Raw genomic sequence first — 26322 nt, 5'->3', positions numbered from 1 at the left:
TAAAGAGACAAAGTACAAAATACATTAAAATGCAACAATTTTTAAAAACCTATGTAGAAAAGATAGTACTACATTCAAGCTGATAGTATAAGTAAAGTTAAGAGTGGAGGCAGGTACAGTTAATCAGGTCGAGCTTCTAGTTTTAAGATTTTGGAGAAAAATGTGAAAGAAAAATTATTGAGCAAGGAATTTTCGGGCTTACAATTTACTTTTTAAGAGTTAATTCTGTACCCTGCAATGACTTTGTCTATAAAATGGGTATAAAAATAGTATTCATTTCTTGTGAGGAGTAAATAAAGTAGTGCAAACAAAGCACTTAAAAAAAAAAAAGTTCATTCCCTCCTCAGAAGCAAAGATAGATATTTAGTAAAAGTTATTTTTCTATCAAGACCATATTTCTAGTGCAAATGCTAAAGAAACATGGAATAAATCAAGAGATTATAAATATTTTTATTAGAATAATACATTTCAAAACTGCAAATATAATATCTACTATCTGAAATATACGTAAGTAGGCACCTCTACCTAAGTGAAACAGAATTACTAAGAAAAAGAGCCCCCGAGAAAGGGCCTCAGAAGAGCTAAAATAGAGGTCAAAATTTACACTAAAGCTTATACATGTGATTTACGGAGAGATCTTCATGTCCTCATTCAGAACAGTTATTCTTTCTTTAAGTATGATCCTATAAATTTGGTTTCTTGTGTTTTAAGCCAGTAGCTGAGGAAAGGGGGAACCAGTACTATAAATAGCAAGCTGATAAAAGGAACAATCATAAAAAATCTGACTAGGAAAAGGAAAGAACCATGTAAACCACGGCAGTCAAGGATCATTTCATGTAGAGTATATAGCGGGAGGTTCACATTATTTATAATATAGGACAGCAATAAACTTGAGTATTTAAAAAGTCAAATGATGTTCAAATTCTCTGCTTAAAAACAAAGCAAATTTTAATAGGGATTCAAATAAGAAAAAATTAACACTCACGGAACTAAAGACTATGTCAGGTTGGAACACCTGACATAAGGGCCTAATGACACAAGGGCCTCATTGAAAAGTTTTCCCTTCCTTGGTCAATTAATTGTAGCCAAGTTTCTAGTTCTCAGGCTCAAAATCTGTGGGCCCACCATAAAAGGACTCATGACTTAAGGGCAGAATAACATTGATTAATGAGGCTGATATGTAATAGTCGAATGCCAATTTTTAAAAATACAATGAGCATTGTATTTTTAAATACAATTTAAAAATTACGGCTCATGACTGTAATCCCAGCACTTTGGGAGGCCGAGGCGAGTGGATCACCTTAGGTCCGGAGTTCAAGACCAGCCTGGTCAACACGGTGAAACCTTGTCTCCACTAAAAGCATAAAAATTAGCTGGGCATGGTGGTGCATGCCTGCAATTCCAGCTACTGGGGAGGCTAAGGCAGGAGAATCGCTTGAACCTGGGAGGCAGAGGTTGCACTGAGCCAAGATCGTGTCACAGCACTATAGACTAGGTGGCAGAGTAAGATTCCATCTAAAAACAAACAAAAAACAAAAAACAAGAGAGAGAATCACAATACCATCACTAGAAAAGTGTTTTCCATTAGGCTAGCCCATTCTCTTATGATAGACAGACCTGTATAAAAAACTACAGCCTTACCAAAAAGTTGACTAGTGAGCATGGAACCAGAAAAAAGAGAATTAGATAAACGGAATGCTTCATAACTAGATTTTGGTCTCTCCTAGAGCATAAGCATTTCAAGAAGGTGTCTCAGAGGCACTTTGATTTTGTTAACTGTTTTATATGCTTGGAATCTGTGTAAGATTGCTTTTGGCAGAAAAAAAGTTCCATTGTTAAAAAGTAACGTTCAGTAACTACAAATTTACATGAAGGAGACAGGATGATCTCACAAATACTAAAAAGTACACTCAGAATTCCTGTCAGCACTTAGATGGGCAAAGCAAACATTTACCCTGTGATTTTCCTTATTCTGTCATTCCACTATTGACCAATCTTCCTTCATGTTAGTTAACACATTCTCTTTGTGAAAATGGTAATACAATACATCAGTTAATAGTCTAGTAATATAAGACTAGGACCCATTCTCTTTTTAAGATATTTTGTGTTTCTTTATTATGAGTTATCAAGTGTTGAGTTTATTTTATCCTGAGATTAAATATTATTTTCAGTTGCTTGTATGATATTTTAATGTATCCCTAAGTTTTATAAATGTTTCCAGTCAGAATGATTAAACTGAAATAATTTTTGATTTTTTAAAAAAGGAAAGCTCTGAAGCTTGGATATTCTGAAAGACTCTATTCTTAAGACTACATTCAGTTTAGATGTTGTATTGGATTGAACAATGTTACCCAAAGTTCATGTCAACCCAGAATCTCAGAATGTGATCTTCTTTGGAAATCTCGATTTTGTAGATATAGTTATGATGGGGTCATAATGAATTGGGGTAGGCCATAAAATCCAAGGACTGGTGTCTTTATTAGGGAAGACACATAAGGTAGAAGGCCACATGAAGACAAAGATAGAGATTGGAGTTATGTTGCCACAAACCAAGGAATACCAAACATCGCTGCCAACCATTTCAAGCCAAAGAGGCAAACAAGGATTCTTCCCTAAGCCTCTGGAGGGAGAATGGCCCTGCTGACACCTTGATTTCGAACTTCTAGCCTCTAAAAATGTGAAAATAAATTTTAGTTGTTTTTATGCCACCCAGTTTGTGGTAATTTGGTTATGGCAGTCCTAAGTAATTGAAACAGATGCTAATGCAAGCTCAAAAAAAATTTTTTTTTTAGAAATACATGGGAACATCAGCATTTTAAAGGACTTCAAGTGATCTATTGTTACTAGGATGGCACAAGAACATAAATCTTCCAGTTTCAACTCTTGGAACCTTTCCACTATATCATATTCTCACATCCATCCATCCACCCACCCATCCATCCAATATTTACCAAATGCTTGTGATATGCCAAGCAGTGGGCAACTAACAAAATTACAACTGTCCTCTCTCTCATGGTGATTTTGGTCTAGTCTCACTAAATAGGTTATGAAATAGGTTATAGAAGTTTTTCTATGTTAATACATACAACTCTCCATCTGAGATTTTTAATAACAATACAGTGTTTCATTGATTGCACATGACATGCTTTAAGCAATATCCTCCTTATGAACATTTATTTCCATTTTGTCAATATTATAATAATAACTGAGATGAACATCATGGTACATATATGTATGCCCTTGCTTGCAAATTTCCTTTAGATGAAAATCTTAGCATGGTATTTTGAGGTCACATTTTAGTGACATATACTGACAAGTTGCCTTCTACAAATGTCCTATCAATTGACATATTCACCAACAGTGAGACGCAAGCCCATTTCTCTCACCAACGTTTAATACTGGTGTTTTCATCTATGCTCATTTTATAGGTGACTGATAATATTACCACGTGCTTATTTGCATTTCTTTGATTATTAATGAGGTATAGTGACTGTCTAGAGCTAAATTGCCTAAATTTGAATCCTAGTTCCACTGGTTCAAAGTGACTTAACCTCATGGTGCCTCAGTTTCCTCAACTGTAAAGCAAGGATAATAATAGTATCTACCATATGAGTTGTTGGGAAAAATAAATTGTCTAATACCTATAAAGTGCTCACAACCACGCCAATACACAGTGCTACCATTAATATTTTAAGTGTCATCCAATCCTATTCTTTCTTTGCGAGTAAATTTCCTGATTATATTCTTCCCCATTTTTATGTTGCAGTGTTCATCTCTTTCTTACTAATGTGTAAGAGCTCTCTCTATATTCCATATCTCTATCCTTTATCTGTTGTATAGATTGTAAATACTTTCCCCAGTGTGTCATTTATATTTCCACGTTGATTTTTCTTCCTTTTTCCCCATTTTTGCTATTTCCCTAGAAAAATTTTATTTTATAATATCTATATAATCACCTATCAATCTTATCTTTATGGCATCTAGGTTTTATGAAGATAAGGACTTCCCAAAAAATAAAATACTTTAATTTAATGGTAAAATGAAAGAGTTAACAGTTTAAGAGGAGAAAATTCCAAAAGATATGAGAGGCAATTTCTAGTAGAGTTTCACTGATTTAATATTCAGGGTGAGCATCACTAACTGTTAAGGAAATAAGTTTGGGCGCAAGTTACACTATCCCAGTCTCCACAGCCTGGGCGTTTGGGGAAACTAACATCTCTCTGGGACATTGCTTTGCTTAATGGATGGAGTGAAATAAAAAAATGTATTAAGGGTATTTTTGATGTCATTATCTGGTATCAAAAAATGAAAATATCTTCCCAATAAGTAATCTGAAACACTCCTGAAAACATTTCTAGAGCTGTAGCTTCTCTACAGAGTGACTACAGGTTTCCAGTTTCGGAATTTCTCTCAATCTTAAAACATTTTCTCTATAAACAAATGGGTATCTGGGTCCTATGAAATCATACACAGGCATTACCTCATCTTGCTGCACTTTGCTGATGTTGGATTTTTGCTTTTTTCTTTCATTTTTTCTTTTTAAGAAACTGAAGGTTCGTGGTAATCATGTGTCAAACAAGTCTGTCAGTGCCCTTTTCCAAAAGTATGTGCTCACTTTGTATCTCTTACATTTTGGTAATTCTTGCAATACTTCAACCTTGTTCACTATTATTATATATTTTACGGTAATTTGTGATCACTGACCTTTTATGTTACTACTGTAATTGTTTTATGGTCCCAAACAAACTGTGCCTATATAAGATGGCAAACTCAGTCTATGAATGTGTATATTCTGACTGCTCCACTGACTGACTGTTCTCCCATTTCTCTTCCTCTCTTCAGGCCTCTCTACTCCCTGAGACACAATATTAAAATTAGGTCAGTTAATAACTCTGTAATGGCCTCTAAGTATTCAAGTGAAAGGAAGAATTACATGTTTCTAACTTTACATCAAAAGTTAGAAATGATTGGCCAAGCACAGTGGTTCATGCCTACAATCCCTGCACTTTGGGAGGCTGAGGCGGGTGGATTGCTGAGGTCGGGAGTTTAAGACCAGCCTGGCCAATGTGGCAAAACCCCGTCTCTACTAAAAATACAAATATTATCCCGACATCGTGGCACATGACTGTAATCCCAGCTACTCAGGAGGCTGAGGCAGGAGAATCACTTGAACCCGGGAGGCAGAGGTTGCAGTGAGCCAAGATCGGGCTACTGCACTCCAGCTTGGGCAACAGAACAAGACTCTATCTCAAGGGGGAAAAAAGAGTTAGAAATTATTAATCTCAGTGGGAAAGGCATGTGGAAAGCCAAGACAGGCCTAAAGCCGGGCCTCTTGTGCCAAATAGTTAACCAAGTTGTAAATGCAAAGGAAAACTTCTTGAAGGAAATTAAGAGTAGCCTCCAGTGAACACATGAATGATAATAAAGCAAAACTGCCTTCTTGCTGATACAGAGAAAGTTTTAGTTACCTGGATAGATCAAACCAGCCACAACATTGCCTTAAACCAAAGCTTAATCCAGAGCGAGGCCTTAACTCACATCAATTCCTTGAAGGCTAAAAGATGTAAGGTTAGCAGCATAAGAAAAGCTGTGAACTAGCAGAGGTTGGTTCCTGAGGTTTAAGAAAAGAAGACTGTCTCCATAACATCAAAGTGCAAGGGGAAGCAACAAGTGCTGATGTAGAAGCTATAGCAAGTTATCCAGATGATCTAGCTAAGATCACTGATGAAGGTGAACCCGGGAGATGGAGGTAGCAGGGTGCCGAGATCGCACCACTGTACTCCAGCCTGGGTGACAGAGCAAGACTCTATCTCAAAAAAAAAAAAAAAAAAAAAAAAAAAAAATCTAGCTGGAAAAAAAAAAAAAAAATGACTAGGAAACAACTGCTCGCTTTTCCTCTACAATGCAACCTTCAAATTGTCACTGGAATTCCCTTGCTTTCCAAAAATAATCAAACAGCAACAATCCTTATGGAATTCCAAACTTCTAATAAGGACATTTAAAAAAACCTCTGTGCGTATTTCTCAGTATACATTTCACACTTTCTATATTCCTGTCACAATGTCCATGCCATGCCCCCAAATATATCCTAGTCATTTCCTAAATGAGCTCTGGAGACTTTTACCTTATTTCTTTTTCTAAGAGGAAATGACTGCCCTTCCCTATCCCTACCTCCTCATATTTACTACTTGCTCTAGACCTAACTCAAATACCATCTCTTCCTGGAAGTCTTTCTCAACTCACCAGTCAGTGGAATTTTAATTGTCTTAAAGAGACTACTTCTCCAAATAACTCTGACCTAAATAATTGTATCTTGATATAGATACTATCAAGATACATAGATACTATATAGATACATAGAGCTATATAACGCTTTACAATTGAATTGCTTGCACATATAGTAACTCAACAGTCATTCTGCCCAATTGCATTACAAATCATACAGATGATGGGTATTAGAGATCTAACATTCAGTAACTGAAACAATAGAACTTAGTTGTGCCTGCTTAAACTAAAGGCATACATTGTTTCTGGAATCTAGAAAAGACTTTAGGGAATATAGGAGAATAACATCCCAAAAAGTTTTCTAAAGGATGATAGAGCTTACAATTGAACAGTTTTCCTGTTTGTGTAAACCAAGAATTACAGTGACACCTGAAAAGTTTATGACATAATAAATATTAAGTCTCATGTTACTCAAGAGTATTCCAGAAGTCTGTCTTCTAAGTGTGCATGATAATGTTTGTGGATCTCAGACTGAAATTATGAACCAAAGCTTTTGTTTTTAAAAAGCAGGCAGCCCACTCTTCACTGAAACGAAAGGCTTGCCTCTCTCTAGTGACTGTTTTCCAGCTATCTTTGGCAAACAGTGCATTATTTAAGTGTTAGCAGTGGGATTATTTTATGTGGTGGGAATTCTAAAGAAAGTACAGTATTCTATAAATCAACTTATATAAGAAGTTACTTATCAACACTCTAAGGTCAAATAAAGTTAAGCCAATGACATGTCACGTAATCTGGATTCTAGTTCCAACTCAACTACTTCGTAATATAATACTGAATAAGCTGCTTAATTTCCCTGTCTCAGGTTCATCATTTTATAAAATGAGGAGGTTTGACTAGACAATCCCCAGGGTATGTTGCAGCTCAAAAAATGGAAAGGAAGAAATACATTTTAAATTCATCTTATTAATAGAGGAAATTAAACTATCAGCAGAAACTGATAATTTTTTCCACTTATTTACAAAGCTGATATAGTCTGAAACTGGCCCTAAAACGTTTAAAAGTTGGCTTTTTCAGGTGAATAAATCCAGCACTTTAACTATCAATTTCTCTTCACTTTAGATGTATCCTTCCTCTTTGGTCGCAAAAGTTGCTGTAAAATCTCTTGTTTCTTTGTAATTCATAATATAATTCATCCCAGTCTGGTGTTTCATCAATTTAACAGTTCTAATTGCCTTATTATCTGCTCTGGTGCAGTAGTAAAGCCTTTGAACATTTCATTTACCTTACCAACAAGAAAACCCCATATATCTCAGCCTTAAGGATATTACCCCTACCTCTTGGATGAGCAGAGGCATGAAGACTTAAGCTCTCTGGAAAGCCAATATAATCTATCACTATTTAACTGTTTGTCAATGTTTATGCCTGTCTCAACTCACATTTAATGGGGCTTTTTATTGTTATTTTCCACTATAAAATTTTCAAGACACCTAAATGTCACTAATTCCCTTCTAAATTTAGCATGTATATTGCAGTGTTGCTTACTTGGGAGACTCACTGATATGGTGCAAATGCATGGGTTTTGGCATCGGGAAGATTAACTTGCATATGTTCAAATCTTACTTCTGACCTTTGCTATATATATGGCCCTAAGTAAGTTACATGCCCCTCTGACCCTCAGTTTCCCCATGTAAAAGAGGAAGACTAATATTCAACATCATGGTGAATATAAAGTAAGTATAGTTCCTGGTCCAGTGCTGCATACAGAACAAGCAGTCAGTAACATTTAGTCATGCACATGGCCTACCCACTAGGCTATGATTCTGCTTGTTGAACTAGTCAGTTTGAAAACAGATTCAAGTCATCAGCTACTACTTTTTTTTTTTTTGAGACGGAGTCTCGCTCTCTCGCCCAGGTTGGAGTGTGGTGGTGCGATCTCGGCTCACCACAACCTCCGCCTCTGGAGTTCAAGAGATTCTCATGCCCTAGCCTTCCGAATAGCTGGGATTACAGGCATCTGCCACCACACCTGGCTAATTTTTGTATTTTTAGTAGACACAGGGTTTCACCATGTTGGCCAGGCTGGTCTCAAACTCCTGACCTCAGGTGATCTGCCCGCCTCAGCTTCCCAAAGTGCTGGGATTACAGGCGTGAGCCACTGCACCTGGCCTCAAGTCACCAGCTACTTCTACAGGACTGTTTCCAAACTGCTGGTTGTAACCCAGTAGGCAGGGTCGTAAACCACGACTCATGAAATCAACCTAGGGGACTGTGATCAGTTTGGTTTGGTTTAATGGAAGATAATAGAAATGGAATTAGAAATATCAGAGTGCATCATAAGTAGTAAAAACAAGAAAAGTTCATTAAACTGTTTTAGTTTTATATACGTATATGTATTAGTGTACTGTGTCATGATGCAAAATAAAATAATATTTCTTACTCTGCGTTGTATCAAGAAAGTCTGAAACATGGCTAGGCATAGTGGCTCATGCCTGTAATCCTAGCACTGTGGGAGGCTGAGCCAGGCGGATCACCTGAGGTCAGGAGTTTAAGACCAGCCTGGCCAACATGGCGAACCCTTGTGTCTACTAAAAATACAAAAATCAGCCGGGTGTGATGGTGCACACCTGTAATCCCAGCTACTCAGGAGGCTGAGGCAGGAGAGTCGCTTGAATCCAGGAAGCAGAGGTTGTGGTAAGTTCGAAATATCTTGCTCTATAGAGAAGGCCAATCATCTTTGGCTGGATCCTTCCTCTTCCCTGCCCACTTTCACCAGACAAATATGCTACTGAGTCCTTAAAAATCAGTTTTTAAACATCAGGAGACCCACTAGCACTATTCCTCCATATAACGGCTAAATAAAAACTTGACATTTCCTGCGCTGTTAACAAGAACAAGAACGGGACACAATAATTTGTCCCTTCTTAACTATTCATCAAATCCTAATCTCATATTTTCTTCTTTTGAACCACAGTGGCAAGTAAAAGGCACCCTGGGGGCCTTACCAAAAAAAAAAAAAAAAAAAAAAGACACTAAGGAACTCCACAACTAGAAACTCAGTTATCCAAATAAGAATACAACATCAACATTTAAAATGTATTTCACAATTCTTCAGTAAAATAAATATATTTTGAGGAGAATATTCTGTTTTCTAAAAGACAGCCAAATTAAATGTGGGGCTAGGGGAGGGCTATTAAGAAGACTTTCCCTAGAAAATGATGTCAAAGTTAGGATATGATGGATGAGTAGGAATGAGCAGGACAGAAATTGGAAAAAGGGTATCTGGCAGGAGTACTAAGCAGGGAGGCAGCATTCTAGGTGCTAAGAACATATAAGACTCCAAAGCAAAAAAGAACTTTAAAATTTGCTTTGAAAATTAAGTAAGGCTGGTTTGTTGAGTGCACAGGAGAAGAGTAGCAAAGGATAATGCTGCACATGATAGCAGGGTACTAGATTACAACCTTATAAAGTTATACTGAAACAACCAAATTTTTCCTAAATGTATTTGACAGGTATGTGACATCATCATAGTTACCTTTTATAAAGATCACTACAGCTGCAATATGGATAATGTAATAAAGACAGGCAAGTCTAGGCCAGGAAGACAAGGAGAGAGTGGTAGTAATCCAGGAGAGAGATGGTGGTGACCCAGACAAGAGCAGTAGCTATAGGAATTGAGATGTAAGTATTTTAACCCGGGTGATGGAGCAGGAAGACAAGAAGTGGGAGAAGCCAAAGATAACTGGGTAGATGGTAGTATGGCAGTACCATTGTCAGAGATAAGGAGCCCAGGAAAAGACTGTGGGAGAGGTAAAATATAAAACTGTTACCTTTTTTATCATGTTGTGTTTAAAGGATATTATGTGATATTAAGGTGGAAATGGCCAAATGTAGCCAGTCCCACAGTTCAAGAGAGAGGTCTGGGCCAAAAACATAAATGTGGGAGTCATGAGCATATTGATGATAACTGAGGTCAGGAGTGGGCAATATTGCTCATTGGAGTGCTTATGGAGTCAAAAAGGGAAAAAAGCCCCAGGTAAAACTCCAGAAAACATTTAAGTAAGGGTAAGCTACACTTGATCAAAAACTACACCTGTCTTATTCACTATTGTATCTCTATCATTCAAACAGTATCTGACATATATTGATGGCTCTATAAATTTTTGTTGTATAAATAACAGAGAAAGGAGTCAAAAATAATGAGAAGGGGGAAGAATGGGAAACCAAAGAACTGAAGTATCACTGTAGCAAGAAAAGAAAATAGGATGAAAGCTTTTTATGAAAGTGGGAAAGCACAATTGTGCCAACTGTTACTAAGAAGGCAAGATAAAGACTTTAAAAATTATGGGTGATCTTTTTTTACTGCTACTCCTAAGAAAAGAAATCAGACTATAATGGGTTAAGAAGGGACCAGGAGGTAGGGTTGTGGAGAAGATAATTCCTTTGCCAAGTTTCGTCCCAAGAGAAGGAAACAGGATAGAGGTTTTTGGTGGTATTTCTGTAAGATAAAAGTGACTTCACCATGCCTGAAGGCTACTGAGAAGAAACTGGTAGAGGTTAGAGACACACGATTAAGAAGAGACAAACACAAAGGGCAAAAGGAGAGGATTGAGATCACAGAATGTTGGCTTTCAATAAAAGGTTCAGGTCTTTGATTCCAAGAGGAGGTAATAAGGATAGTAAGGGTGTGATGCGAGTAAGTCTGTAGGTTTCATGGTGCATGGGGCACATACCTGGGGCACATGGTGCAAAGAGCACCTGATCCTACCATTAACCATGGAAGACTTCAAGAAAGAAGAAATAGAAAAAGAAAAAATTTAAAAAATCTTTTTAAAAGTAATGATTAAAAAGAGACCTAAAAGTGAAGGACTAGTAAGTATTATTCAGAGCAGACGGTTAGGAGTATTCTAGTCAGAGAAAACTGCATATTTAATGAAAACCTGAAGGGAGATTTTATATTCAAAAGTTGATATCTTTACCAAGTCAACAATAAAGAGTAGGAAAATTGGCTTGAGTCCAGAGTTGGCCTTTGGCTCAATTTCACTTGGGCTATTGATATAGTTCAGGGTGAACTACCCTGAGCTACTCTAAATATCCCAATCAGAGTACTCTCTCTAATATTTGAGGAGAAGAATATTTGAAGAACTGTGATCACTGATTCAACAGCCAGTCATCTATTTAGGAGTCAAATGCTTCATGAATAACTACTAAGTTCAAAGCATGATTCTTCATTCTGGAGACTGCACAGAGAATAAGGCATGTTTTATCACTCTTAAGGAACTCAGCCCTTTAATGGGAAAAATCAGTGAAATGTTACCTGAGGCCCACAGGCCAAAGCAAATAAAGGTTGAGTATCCTTTATCCACAGTGCTTGGGACCAGAAGTGTTTCTGATTTTGGATTTCGGAATATTGGCATTATATAGTACTTAGCAGTTAAGCATCCCTAATCCAAACATCCTAATTCCTCCCATGAGTATTTCCTTTAAGTGTCATGTGGGCACTCAGAAAGGTTTCAGATTTGGGGGCGTTTCAGATTTTCAGATAAGGAATATTCAACCTGTAACAAGTAGTCCTTCTTTTTGCACCTGACTCCCTCATTAATTTTGTCTCTTCTTCATCCCTCCCCTTCTTCTCCCAACATGTACTGGCCATAAAATAAAAAAACAGAAAATTTTAAATATTTTTTCTACTAACTGAATGCTGTTTCATAGTTCTAAGATCTCTAATTAAAATTAGGTAAAGTCAACATTTTTTATTGTAGAGAAAAGAAAAAACTAAATTACATTTGTAGAAGGCCCTCGACGTTTTCCTCTATGTCAATGGCCTGAAAGAGTAATGACATTTGAAGACTCAACTTTCAGTAAATATACCAAAATGTTCAGGTAATATAATTTTAATTTTGCTGAAATACAATTCCAAAGGCTATATGAGCTGTGAAGATGGTATTCAAGAACAAGTCATCAATATGGTGAATGAGTCTGATAACTATCCAACACTTGATCTCAATGTAGCTTTTCTGTTCTTTGTTTTGTCCTTATGTTTGGTATTACTCTAGTTAATGAATTAAAACACAAACAAAAAACAATATTGTTTCTTTGAGAAAAAAGACCCCAAAATGGAGGTCAATTGCTACTGTTAGCAATAATAGTAAGTAAAGGGATCTAAGAAAATCATTGTTTCCAAGTCTGGGGATTAGAAAAGATCTCTGAACACATCCCTCAATATGCTAGAAATTATCTACTGTATCTGACCCAGTCCCATGCCATCTTCTATCAATATGCCAAGCAAGAGCCAGAAAATTCTTAATATGACTAAAATCTGGAATCAGAAATTCTTAAAGATTTGATAATCAACTACAAAAACTAAGGCATTTTATCAAACCATTAGACTCAAAATACTGGTTAGGAGAAATAAATGCCAGTGTCATAAATTACTGCCTTACTAATGGATAGCATATAGTGGTTAGGAGTATGGACTAAGATACCTAAATTCTAGATTGTAGGACATATTTTGCTACTTAATAAATGTGTGCCCTTTGAAAGTCACTTAATCTGTATGTTAAGTCAATCCCTGGAGAAACAGACATTAAGATGAGACTAAACTTGGCAAGGATTTTATCTGGGCAAATATCCATGAGAACAGAAAATGGAGAGGAAGCTAGAGAAGGCTAGAAGAGTCATCAAATTACAATGCAATTCTGACCCTGGGTGCAGATAGGAGTGGGGAAAGGTTAGGAAGAAGCAACCTAGACTTCCCTGCAGTTGAAGGAAGGTTCAGCAAGAGCACTGGGAATCCTAAGGTTAAAGTCTGCCGTCAGGGAAATCCCATGTCTCCCAGGAGAAGGCCTCAGTATCCCTGCTGCACCCAGTCTCTGGCTGGCAGCAGCTCATGGGGTGCAGGGCCTTGGGACAAATGTAGTAACGGATTTCACAATCTAGTAGCTGGGGTCCTTAGTTAATTATGTTCCCTTTATATGGAGGTCTTCAAATTTCATTCTCATGACCACCACAACCTCTTCTGGAAGTTTTCACATCTATAAATTCCCTATTTTTGTCCTTCCTATTTCACAAAGTTGTGCCAGGTACCATCGTAGGCACTAGGCATATAATGGTAAATAAGATAGATGTGGTCTCTGCCTTTAAAGAACTTACAGTCTAGTGGAAGATCCAAAGAGGCAATTAAATACTGTGTGGACCATCCAGATTGTTACTCACTTGCAAACCTCTGATGGTGCCCTAATACCTATAGAAAAAAAAATCTATACTTATTAATAGTATGACATACACAACTGAGTCCCAATTTATCAGCTTTATGACTTACTAACTTCCCAACTCCACAGACCCTAAACGCTCCAGCCATCACATACATGTTATTGCCTCCCAAATGGAACATACTGATTCACACCCTCCATGCCCTCATATCTATGGTTCTATCTAAAACATGACCTCTATTCAATCTCAAGATCCCACTCACATGTCACCTGTGATAAGCCTTCCCTAACCCTAGAATAGTAGTTCTCAACAGGGGTAGTTTTGACAGTTTCTGGAGACAATCTTGCTTGTCACAACTGTGTGTAGTGAGGGTTCTACTACCATCTAGTGGGTAGACATCAGGGATGCTGCTAAATACCCCAATGGAAAGGACAGCCTTCCCTGCCCCCAACAAAGTATTAGCCCAAAATATCAAAAGTGCCAAGTTTGAAAAACTGCCATACACGAAGTTTGTCATAACCTCCTCTGACCTCATAAAGCATTCTGTCCTTAACTACAGGACTTCTTTCTCTGAGGTTCCAGAAAACGGGATGTCTTATTCACCTTTTGGTTTTTTTGTTTGTTTGTTTTTTTGAGACAGAGAGTCGCTCTGTCACCAGGCTGGAGGGCAGTGGCTCAATCTCGGCTCACTGCAACCTTCACCTCCCGGGTTCAAGTGATTCTCCTGCCTCAGCCCCCCAAGTAGCTGGGATTACAGGCGTCCACCACTACACCCGGCTAATTTTTTTATTTTTAGTAGAGATGGTGTTTCACCACGTCGGCCAGGCTAGTCTTGAACTCCTGCTCTTAAGGGATCCGCCCGCTTCGGCCTCCCAAAGCGCTGGGATTATAGGCGTGAGCCACCACGACCAGCCTCTTATTCACCTTTCCACATCCACATTTATATGAGTTTCCTCTCATATAAATTTGTCAAAGTATAAAAAGGTATAGCCAGTACGCTGGTGTCACTCAACAGGTGCTCTCATCCTGGCTCTACCACTTCCCAGTTGTGTATCTTTGGGTACCTTACTTAAACTTAATTTTTTCATCTGTAAAATGTGGGTCATTGCAACTACTTCACATTAAGTATTGTGAAGGTTAAATGACATAAACATGAAGCGCCTAGCTAATGTACATACGGCACACAGTGAAAGTTCAATAAATATCAACTAATGTTGCTGTTCCCATGCCTTTTTAAGTTGCCAAAACAAGCAAAAGAAAGAAAAAGCTGGGGGCACGAGGTAGAGAAGGGAGATTTTAGAAGCAGAAAACATTAGTATTCAATAAATCAAGTATAAAAGTAATATTACCTTACTTTTATAATTATAAAAGAACTGCCTTTCTTATTTCAGCATTTTTCTCATCACTCATTAGTTTCAAGGCAGTACTTTGTAAACATATTATTTGCAATTCAAAGAAATGCTGTAATATTTATTTGTAATTCAAAGTACTGTCTTGGCCACTAAAATTAGTCACAACTTCAGTTTTTCTTAGTAACAATGTATTATAAGTATCACTAATTTCACAACTTTATCATAAGGAAGAAACTAGTCTGAATTTTCACAATGAGTATAAACCTGAATATCTGCTATTAAGGAATGTTAAGCTAGGGTGTATCATGTATTACGTGTTAAACAGCACTTATGAATGCTCTTTCAGCTAAGAATTGGTGATGGTATAGGGGGCCAATTTTGGCAAAACTGAGTAACAAATTTCTGGTGAACAGTGGCCAATATTTAATATAATGCTTTATACATAGTAGATATTCAATAAATACCTGTTGAAATAAATCCAGTGAAGAAATTCTCAGGCTTAGGAAAATTTATCATAGTCTAGATTGGCAGTAACATTAGTAGCTGACAGGAAATGTACTAGTTATCATTTCACATGTTCGCTCACCAAAATTGTTCAACTCTGTTTACTGGAAAAGATTTTTCCCTTGTGAAGAAAGTCAGGGACTTTTAATTGGTTACTATGGTAGTAGTAACCATTTACAAATGTACCATCTGGACCACAGATTAAGTACTGTGCTTATTTTTAAAGAATTACCAAAGCTCCAAATTTTTGGTAAAGTCTTAATTTATCCAAATCATATACATCATAATATTAATCAATCCAACCAACATTTTCTTCAACATTTACTTATATCATTCAGTTTCCTCAGGATAAAATTGTTTTAAAAACCAAGCCAAATTTCTAATAGCTTTGTATTTGAAATTACTGTGAAAACATAAAACAGCAAAAACTAAAAGACCAAAGTCTTCTACAGCACTTCTCTAAAGTGCTATAAAAGTAATGCACCTAAACAAAAATTTAAGATATTACTCTAACGTGGAGGGAGTCAGCATTAAAAGTTTACTTACATTTTTAAGAAAATTACACTTTAAAAATCCTCCTTCCTCATACATACATACACTTACCAGCCAAATCTCTAAAAATTAAATTTATTTCAGGAAAATAACCAATACTTATAATTTCACAGATGATAGTACTAAAAAACCTGGGAAAATTCTGGTCTTACTATGTGATTGAAAAAAATCAAATCTAAGAACTACTACCTTCTCTACATAAAACATCGTCTTAGTGAAAAATACTAGCATTTATTCATTTCATATAACTTTTACAAAAAATTTTAATTACAAGAATCAAAATGTAATATAAAATATGTATTACATTAAGAATTCTTTTTTTTAAAGACCACATGAAATCTAAACTTTTAAAGCAGTTAGCGTTCCTAAAAAGTATTCTGGAAAATGTACTGTGCTATAAGAATCAGATATGGCAAGTGTCTATAACAGTTCACTAATGTACCAAAAGCTTAGAAAACAAATATAGAAGTGTTAGTCTTTCTTTAAAAGAGTAATGTCTATTAACAGCTTAAAACAGGGCACAGCAGGGGGTTAATATGTTGTTGTCTGAATCACTTTCATCAGTTTAAGTACCTATTAGTTCTTATTAGCAATGTGCTAGCAAGGTGCTATTGGTCTTTTAAAGTTTTTTCTGCTTCTTCTTATTCTATTCAGTTAGATACTCTGGCAATAATGTTTGAAACATGAAGTTTAGATTTGTATTTTTGTTTAGATTTTAGATTTTTGAATTTTGGATTTGTATTCAAAAATGTTTTCTCCTTTTAAGACTATATTCAGAAGGAAACTTGTTCAGCATATCTGTATGGTTAATTTGTTTTTATTTTATAATTTTCAAAAATATTCAACATAGTCTCCAAAATTTCTCCAAAGGGGAGAAATCAAGATGATCTTCTCAGAAACGAAAGCAATTCATATGCAAAGCCTCTTGAGATCACTAATGCAGAACTGCTTACCAAGCTAACTTAGTTTCTAGCATAACAAATGGTTATTCTTCAGCTATCACAAAATTATTTAAAAACTGAAATTCAAATGATAAACTGAAAAAAATCAGGACTAAACATTAAATAAAATCTAAGACTTAAAAAAATTTCAACAAAAAACCCATTATGAGGAATCCACAACTGTGAATTAACTGTAATGTAGTAATATGGAATGTTTCCTACAGTTCTGGCTCTACCAGTAATTAGCTGGGTAATCCTGAGCAAACTAATTACCACCTACTTCTCTTTCTATTTCTGTGTGTTTGTAGAGAGAGAAATATGGGGGGGCGGGAGAGGAATATGGGGGAGTGAAAGACTCAGAGACAGAAAATGAGAATATCTAAGAATTTCTAAGGGGTACTCCATCAGCTCTACGATTTAGTTTTTTTTTTCTTTTTCTTTTTCTTTTTTAAGATTTTCTCCTTTCAGAACTATATTCAAAGTGAAATTAATTTAAATGGGGTAGCATCTCTGCAGGCCTAATTTGTTCTTATCTTAAAATTTGCAACGATGTAGAAAATACTTTACTAAAACAGCTAAACACACTTGGGCATTTCCACTTCTTTTACAGTTGACCCTTGAACAATGGAGAGGGATTAGAAATGCTGACCCTCCTCATGGTTGAAAATCTGCATAAAACTTTGGACTCCTCAAAAACTTTACTGACAACCTACTGTGAACCAGAAGCCTTACCAATAACATAAACAGTCAATTAACACGTTTGTACGTTATATAAGTATTACATGCTGTATTCTTACAATAAAGTAAGCTGGAGAAAAAACATTAAGACAATCGTAAGGAAGAGAAAATACATTTACAATATTGTACTGTGTTTACCAACAGCTTAAGTTTACATTGCCTGTTTACAAGATGAACCCTCTGCCTGAAATGGTGGCAACTGCAGTCACAGACCTCAATCTACAGGTACCTACCAAGCAATACAACTTTTTCTTGTAATATCATGACTTTTCTCTGCTTCTTTGGAGCACTCCCAGCATCGCTAGTGGGTCCCATGGTATTACTCAAGATTTACATTCAAGGTTTACATTATTGCACTAAACACGATGAAAAATACATGAGAACCACGAGAGATCACTTTTTACTGTTAAAACACAATTTACTGAAGAGATGAACTGTTCACAAGGAGGCGATCAGTGTCACACGGAGTGAGCCACAGCAGCAACAAGAGGTGGCTACAAAATTATTACAGTAGCACAGTATGGACTACAATTATTTTACGTGTAATAATTTAATACTGCATCTTTACATTTGTTTACATTTCTCAACCACTATGCATGTTCTGTGTATGTTTTGACAAATTTTAACTTTTTGTAATACATGTGTGCATATTTTATAGTAGCAAATGATAAAATTGACTAGTATCTACACATATTTCATGTATTTATGACATACCTTTGTCTTCTTTGATATTTGAACTGTACTTACAGTCTAATTCTTTCCAGACCAAAAGGCCATGTTAACAAAATACTGTATTAAATCATTAGTAGAACTATAAATAGTAAATAGAGCTCTTTAAGGCCAACTTGCCAATATCTCCCAATATGTAAAATACACATAGTACACTTTAAGCTGGCAATTGCGCTCACAGGAATTTATTCTACAGATAAATCTGCCAATACGTAAAACAACAAACAAGGAAATTCACTATAGCGTTTTCCAAAACGGCAAAACCTTAAAAACAATATAAAGGTCCATCAATAGAAGACTAGTTTTTTTTTAATGTGGTATGTCCATTCCGAATACTTCGCAGTCTCTACACGTTCTAATGTTAAGTGCAAAAAACGCAATGCACAAAAGTGTCTAGAAAGTATACTACCATTTGAATTTGAAGATATATATGTAAATACTTGTGCATGCACAGAACATTTCCAGAAAAGATGCACCAAAAAATGAATAATGATGTTGGCTCCAGGAGGGTTTCCCATCTGAGTGGCTGGTGGACAGGGATTCCTGTTTCTGTTTCACTGTATACTTCTTTGTATCTTTGCAAATTTGTGTATGTACACACACACATGTATGTGCCATGTATGATATATATGAGACACGTATATATATATCCTATTCAAAAAACTACTCTAAAATATTTTAAAATATAAGGGACACAAGGAGTAAGACACTGTTTCTGTCCTCAAGGAACTTGAAATGTCACAAAGTAAATTCATTCATTTTACAATATTTACCAAGATATCTTTTTGTGCCAGGCCTCTGGGGATGTGTTCCTGACTCATGAAGTTTATACCAGTGGAGATTAATGTACAATATTATGGTGGCTAAAAAAGGTCTAGTCCAAGTATAGCAGGACAAGCGGCAGACAAAACTCCTCAGACACCGAGTTACAGAAGGAAGGGGTTTATTCGGCCAGGGGCATTGGCAAGACTTCAGTCTCAAGAGCCGAGCTCCCCGAGTGAGCAATTCCTGTCCCTTTTAAGGGCTCACAACTCTAAGGGGGTGCATGTGAGAGGGTCGTGATTGATTGAGCAAGCAGGGGGTACGTGACTGGGGGCTGCGTGCACCGGTAATTAGATCGGAACAAAACAAGATAGGGATTTTCACAGTGCATTTCTATACAATGTCTGTAATCTATAGATAACAGAACCAGTTAGGTCAGGGGTCGATCTTTAACTACCAGGCCCAGGGTGCGGCACCGGGCTGTCTGCCTGTGGATTTCATTTCTGCCTTTTAGTTTTTACTTCTTTCTTTGGAGGCGGAAATTGGGCATAAGACAATATGAGGGGTGGTCTCCTCCCTTACAAGTAAAGCAAGAATCAGAGAGCAGACTTCTGATAATCTCAGTTTTCACATCACTATCCAGAAGGAAAACTACTTTGAGTTCACCTAAAATAATTAGTAGTAGCATAAGAAGCAGTGACAGACATAAGTAGAAGCTATTGAAAAGAAAAACTAGTAAGAGGCACATTTGGCTGACCATATCACATCTGTGAACTCAAACAGAGACAAGTCTCCGTCAATTTAGAAAGCGTATTTTGCCATGATTAAAGACACACCAGTGAAACAGATGCAGGAGGTCCTGGTGGTTTTGGTACAGCTTGCTTTTGTACATTTTAGGGAGACAGAACACATTAGTCAATACGTGTAAAATTTACGTTGGTTTGATATGGAAGGGTGAGACAACTCAAAGGCAAGGCGTTTCAAGGTGATTGGCAGATTTAAACATATTCTGATTGGCAACTAGTTGAAAGAGTTATTATCAGTAGAAAGGAATGTCTGGGTTAAGATAAGGTGTTGTGAAGACCAAGGTTTTGTCTTGCAGATAAAGCCTCCAGGTAGCAGGCTTCAGAGAAAATAGACTGTAATTGTCTCTTATCACACTTAAGGTCTGTTGATGTTAATGCTGGAGGGGTATAATGAGGCCTGTCTGCCTCCCAGTTCCCACCACGGCCTGACCAGTCTTTCAGGTTAAATTTTAGAGTGCCCTGGCCGAGAAGGGAGTCCATTAAGACTGGGATGGGTTGGGGGTAGGGGGAGGGGTTCCAATTTTATTTTTGGTTTACATTCTCCCCGGAGGAGATGTGGCCAGAGGCAACATCAATGGCCACCAAATCTTAATTTTGTCCCATAGCATTGTAACCGCCCATTTCACCTTGCCCACTGCCTAAACAGAGCCAATTCATCAAGACAGGAGAACTGCAATAGAGAAAGAGTAATTCACACAGAGCCAGTTGTGTGGGAGCTTTATTATTACGCAAATCAGTCTCCCTGAGCATTCGGGGATCAGAGTTTATAACTTGGTGGGTGGGAGGAAGCCAGTGAACCAGGAGTACTGATTGGTAAGAGATTAAATCATAGAGAGTCAAAGCTGTCTTCTTGCACTCAGTCAGTTCCTGGGTGGGTGGGGGGAGCGGTGCACAGGATCAGATGAGCAGTTTATTGATCTGGGTGGTGCCAGCTGATCCATCATGTGCAAGGTCTGCAAAGTATCTCAAGCACAGGTCTTAGGAGCAGTTTAGGAAGGGTCAGAATCTTGTAGCCTCCAGCTGCATGACTCCTAAACCATAATTTCTAATCTTGTGGCTAATGTTAGTCCCACAAAGGCAATCTAGTCCCGAGGCAAGGTCTGCTTTGGGGAAAGGCTGTTACCACGTTTGTTTTAAACTAAGTTTCTCCCAAAGTTTGTTCAGCCTAAGCCCAGGAATGAACAAGGACAGCTTGGAGGTTAGAAGCAAGACGGAGTCAGTTAAGTTAGATCGCTTTCACTGTCTCAGACATAATTTTGCAAAGGTGGTTTCAGAATTGCCAGGGTGGCATGGCTGCCTCCCCCAGGTCCATCCTGCCCCTTGGTGGGACTCCCTATGGCCATGGGACTTAGAGTCAACAAGACTTACAGCCAATTAACTATTTTAGGCCAGACAGGAATGGATGTGAACAGGCATTCATTATTCTTTAAAATTATTATTATTTTTTTTAAGTAGAAAGCCAACAAACAAAAAGCCAAAGGTGAGGTTACAAAACTGACTTATTTTAAACTTCTATGTGTTGAGCACATAATCTTTCTTGGTTTTAGTTACGGATTTATAGCAATTAGCTAAACGAAACATAAGCATTGTTCTGAAAAAAATGTGTGTTTTTAAAAAAATATATCTATTTGCACAACTCATAACTGGGAGTATTATACCCAGGAGGCTTTGTCACAAGGTATCTTTATCCTATCAGTAATTATTTTTCTTTAATTCTACAGGAAGCAGGAAATTATTTATGGTTGGGGTAGACGCAAAGGCGACACATAATAGCTTAGAAGGGAATGTCTCTAGTTTTATCAGCTATTTAGGCATCTTTGTACCAATCCTTGATTTGCTGGAGAGTCTGATCTCGCCCTAATTCTATTAATCAAAACTGGCCCTTACAATCTCACATGGCCACCTCTTCCACAACAGTCCCTGAGCCTAGGGGGAATGTGCTTGTTTAATCTTAGTAGCAGGGCATTTGGAGTGAATAATAGACTGGGCCCACTGGAATGCCAAATAAGGGAGACTCGCATCTCTGATCTTCAGAATACCATGACTGTGATTTCCCTGGAAGTAAAACAAGGAGAGATAAGTAACATTAATATTTTGACAATCGAAAGAGTATATGTGTGACAGAACAGAAAAAGGAACCCATTAAATTAGGGCACCAACTAAAAATATGAAGAAAAATTATTTACTACCATGGCCAAGAAATAATTCATGATTCAATCTACACTAAAAAAACAAAAGTTGAGGCTGAAATCTAGTATCGAGTGTTATACTTTTCTTTGGAACAATTTCTCTCTCTCTCTAGCCCTCCTTTCCTATTGAAGAGAAGTCACGGTAAGACCAACGTGTGTGCAAAGTAAGCTTTAGGTTTATTACGCTTGGCCTGATTACTCACATTAAGTGCAGCAAGAACGGACTGGCCATACAGGCTCCTATTAAGTTGGATTTGCTGTAACTTTACCTAAAAATATGTAAATCTAGTCAAATCCTTGGTAAAATAACCAATGTCTACATTTGTCCTGTTTCAAGACTCTTACTAAACTTGTGCAAGTAACTATTTGTCATAAAATCAGAATACTTTACAAGTAGTTTCCGAATTTTGGAGAACTCAAAGTAAATCTGCTCACAAAAACATATGTCACTCAATTGCTCTAAACTATAGATAACTCCAAAGAAAAACATTTGCTTGATTCTTCTTTAACTAGAGCAGCAGCTTTCAAACAGGATATCATTTGTTCGCTTTGGAACTGCTAACCACAAGCCAAACAACTCCTGTTAGATGGGAGCTGTCTATCAAGCACTGCAGAATCCAGCTGCTCTTCATATAGAGTTAGTCCTAGGGGACAAAAGAGGCTCCCCACTTAAGAAAATTACCCAGGTAGCAACATCTTGTATCAAAAGGATCTGAGTCCCCAGCAGGGGGTTGGGCCAGGAGACTCAGGCCCTGTAGTCAACCTTTATCTTCTTTTTGCCTCAACATCGCCCCAGGAAATGCCATCTTTCTCATTATAAACTTTCCCTTTTTTTTTTAATTTTCCAATCTGGAGCAAATAGTGACCATCCATCCAAACGTTTCTATCAACCTTCTGAGGTGAGTCCTTTGACTCTGCTTTTCCTTTCCCATTTTTGTTGTTGTTGTTAATTACCCCAATGTCTTTAATTATTAAGCATGTGTAAGACCCATGAAGGACAGCAAATTTAATAAGCCTTCTAAAACAGCTGTATGATTCTGGCGGGGGGCTGCCCATGTAAATAGGGGTCCTCTTTATCCCCAAATTTACCATGGCCTGAGTAATAGGTATATTCGGTGAGAGAGTACCCTGGTCATCATAAAGCCAGTCCCACATGGCTTGCATATGAAGCATACCAACTGCTTCATCTGGGGTGCTCCACTTGGTATTTATAGGGACAGTCCGGCAGTCCCTTTCTCAGGGCAAACAGATCTTACAATGGAGTTTATCTAGTCCAATAGGTTGGTTGCAGGAATAACCTTCTGTGCATCTGGATCACATATACTCAACAGTAATTGTTTAATTGCTGTGGGTCCTGCATCAACCCAAAAAACCTCTTTCATTTTGCAGCATAAATTACGAAATTTGTCCTTAAAGTAGTTACTTTTACAATCCATTATAGTAAAGGTTTCTCAGGAAGCTGATGATACCAGCCTACAAAAATGGAACAATTCATTTACATTACACCCTCCGGTTTCATAGTTACTTAGTTGTGCCCTTCCCCCACATCAACTCTCTTCTCAGCAAACACAGGTCTCAGAGTAACTTCTGTTGCCCTGGCTTAGTTTTTTCCTTCTATCCATTTAATCTATGTAATTTTTTCCTTCCCTCTTTCCTTCCTTCCGATCTTCCTTCCTGGCTTAGTTTTTTCTTCTTATCCATTTAGTTTTATCTGTATAATCTATGTAATTCCTTCCTTCCTTCAATCTATGTAATACCTTCCTTCCTTCCTCCCTCTGTCCCTTCCTTCCTTCCCGCCCTCTCTCCTTCCTTTCTTCCTTCCTGGCTTAGTTTTTTCTTTTTATCTATTTAGTTTTATCTGTATAATCTATGTAATTCCTTCCTTCCTTCCTTCCCTCCTCCTTCCTTCCTTTCCTTCCTTTCTCCCTTCCTCCCTCCCTCCTTCCCTCCTGTCTTTCTTCCTTCCTTCCTCTTTCTTTTTGAGACGGAATCTTGCTCTGTCACCCAGGCTAGAGTGCACGATCTCGGCTCACTGCAACCTCCGCCTCCCAGGTTCAAATGATCCTCCTGCCTCAGCCTCCAAAGTAGCTGGGATTACAGGCACATGCCACCATTCCCGCCTTATTTTTAATAGAGACGGGGTTTCACCATGCTGGCCAGGCTTGTCTGGAACTACTGACCTCAAATTATCTGCCCGCCTCAGCCTCCCAAAGTGCTAGGATTACAGGTGTGAGCCACCGCACCCAGCCTAATTTATTCTTTATTTTAAAGCAACTCCTTAAAAAAATTTACATTTTCTTTAGCAAAATCCACATCCTTATGTTTTATAAACTTCACCAAAAACATGTTTTACACTCCTGCTATCTAATTTCTAGTAACCCAAATTCCCAGTGGGGGAGAAAAAAAATGAGGTTTTAATTTAATATAACATGACTTTAAGATTTTAAACTATTGAAGAGAATTTTGAGATCAAATTTACCAAATTAAGCTTACCAAAGATTACTGAAGTCATGTGAATTAAAAGGCATGTGAACTAGCTTCTATCAGACTGGTAAGCCCTTACTTTTCTTTAAGTCAATTGATTAGAGCTCCTTCACAGTTTAATAGTGAAATATCACTTTCTCCTGACACATACACAGATATAAGAGACATGCAGACCAAAGCAGATCCAAAAGATTTTTCATTTGCTTTTTTTAAAAAAATTCTCTCCCTTAAACCATTAATTTAAAAAAAGTTACAGCACAGTCAGGCACGGTGGCTCACACCTGTAATCCCAGCACTTTGGGAGGCAGAGGCGGGTAGATCACAAGGTCAGGAGTTTGAGACCAGCCTGGCCAATATGCTGAAACCCTGTCTCTACTTAAAAAATACAAAAAAATTAGCCAGGCGTGACTTGGGAGGCTGAGGCAGGAGAATCGAGAATCGCCTGAACCCAGGAGGCAGAGGTTGCAGTGAGCAGAGATTGTGCCATTGCACTCCAGCCTGGGCAACAGAGCGAGACTCTAACAACAACAACAAAAAAAGTTACAGCAAAAGCTGAAGCAGAGAGTTACCATCCCAGGCCTTCATAAAAGAGAAGAGGTGAAGCAACAGGGTATAACTTCTGAGATATCAATCTGAATAATTTCAAAATGAAACAGATTATAGAATTTAAAAATTGAAAACATCTTGCATTGAGTAACTGATTATTTTTAATGAAATCTTGTTTTAACCAACTCTTTAGTTTCATATTAGTGTATTTTTAATATCAAAGTTCAATTTTTATAAAAACTATTATAGTTTCCTTTAATTATAGCCAATTAATCACATAATATTTTTTGTTTGTTGTCATTCTCACTCTGTCACCAGGCTGGAGTGCAGTGGAGCCATCTTGGTTTACTGCAACCTCTGCCTCCTGGGTTCAAGTGATTCTCCTGCTTCAGCCTCCCAAATAGCTGGGATTACAGGCATGCACCACCACACCCAACTAATTGCATTTTTAGTAGAGACAGGGTTTCACCATGTTGGCCAGGCTGGTCTTGAACTCCTGACTTCAAGTGATCTACCTGCCTCAGCTTCCCAAAATGCTGGGATTAGGTGTGAGCCACCGCCCCCAACCAGTCACATAATATTTTTATAAATTCCTTTTTTACTAACCTTGTTAAAAGACCATTCATGGCATGTCTGGACTCTTTGGTTTGTCCTGAATATTTCTCTTTCTTGAAGAACCCAGTCATTTTATTTTAGGACAAAAATTCACCATACAAGACTCTTCTTTCTCACATAAAATTACTTTTCTTTAACCTTTCTTACCAAAAATACCTATTTATTTCTATAACTTTCTTTACATTTCTCTTACTTCCTGGTCCCTTTTACCTTGTTTTATACATAATCTTTAAATAAGCTTTGAATTAGACAAATTATTTACCTTTTAACAATAACATATTTTTTAGATGTGTTTAGATGTGTTCCTACAATGTGTTTTTTAAATTGAAAAATATCCAGACATTTAATGAAATATTTAATATAACTTTAGATTCTAATTTATGATGAGTTTGTTTACAAGTATTCATTCCATGACATTTACTTATTTTAACAGTTTATCTAGATTATTTATGAAAACTATGAGTCATCATTTAAAGTTATTTCCCTGTCAACTGTGGGGAAAAGAAAGATCAGACGGTTACTGTGTCTATACAGAAAGAAGTAGACATAAGAGACTCCATTTTGTTCTGTATTTGAGATGCTATTAATCTGTGACCCTACCCCCAACTTTGTCCTTGCAAGAGACATGTGCTACAGTGACTCAAAGTTTAAAGGATTTTGGGCTGTGCAG

The 26322-nt window shown here is 37.3% G+C and overlaps 1 protein-coding gene and 1 long non-coding RNA gene across 3 annotated transcripts in view; both read right to left on the bottom strand.

Moving 5' to 3' along the window:
- The window catches only part of TBCA (tubulin folding cofactor A), an 83536-nt gene that overhangs the window by 36458 nt on the left and 20756 nt on the right, over positions 1-26322 (bottom strand). The window lies entirely within an intron of this gene.
- LOC119618311 (uncharacterized) overlaps positions 17919-26322 on the bottom strand; it is a 28732-nt gene continuing 20328 nt past the window's right edge. Inside the window, exon 2 of the long non-coding RNA XR_005234599.2 lies at positions 17919-21873. This is a non-coding gene — a long non-coding RNA (uncharacterized lncRNA). The remainder of the gene's footprint in view (positions 21874-26322) is intronic.

The sequence above is a fragment of the Chlorocebus sabaeus genome, chromosome 4 (genome assembly GCF_047675955.1).
Source record: "Chlorocebus sabaeus isolate Y175 chromosome 4, mChlSab1.0.hap1, whole genome shotgun sequence".
NCBI classification, from domain to species: Eukaryota; Metazoa; Chordata; class Mammalia; order Primates; family Cercopithecidae; genus Chlorocebus; species Chlorocebus sabaeus.
Note: the sequence above shows the minus strand (reverse complement) of the source record. Positions and strands in the feature narration are given on the sequence as shown.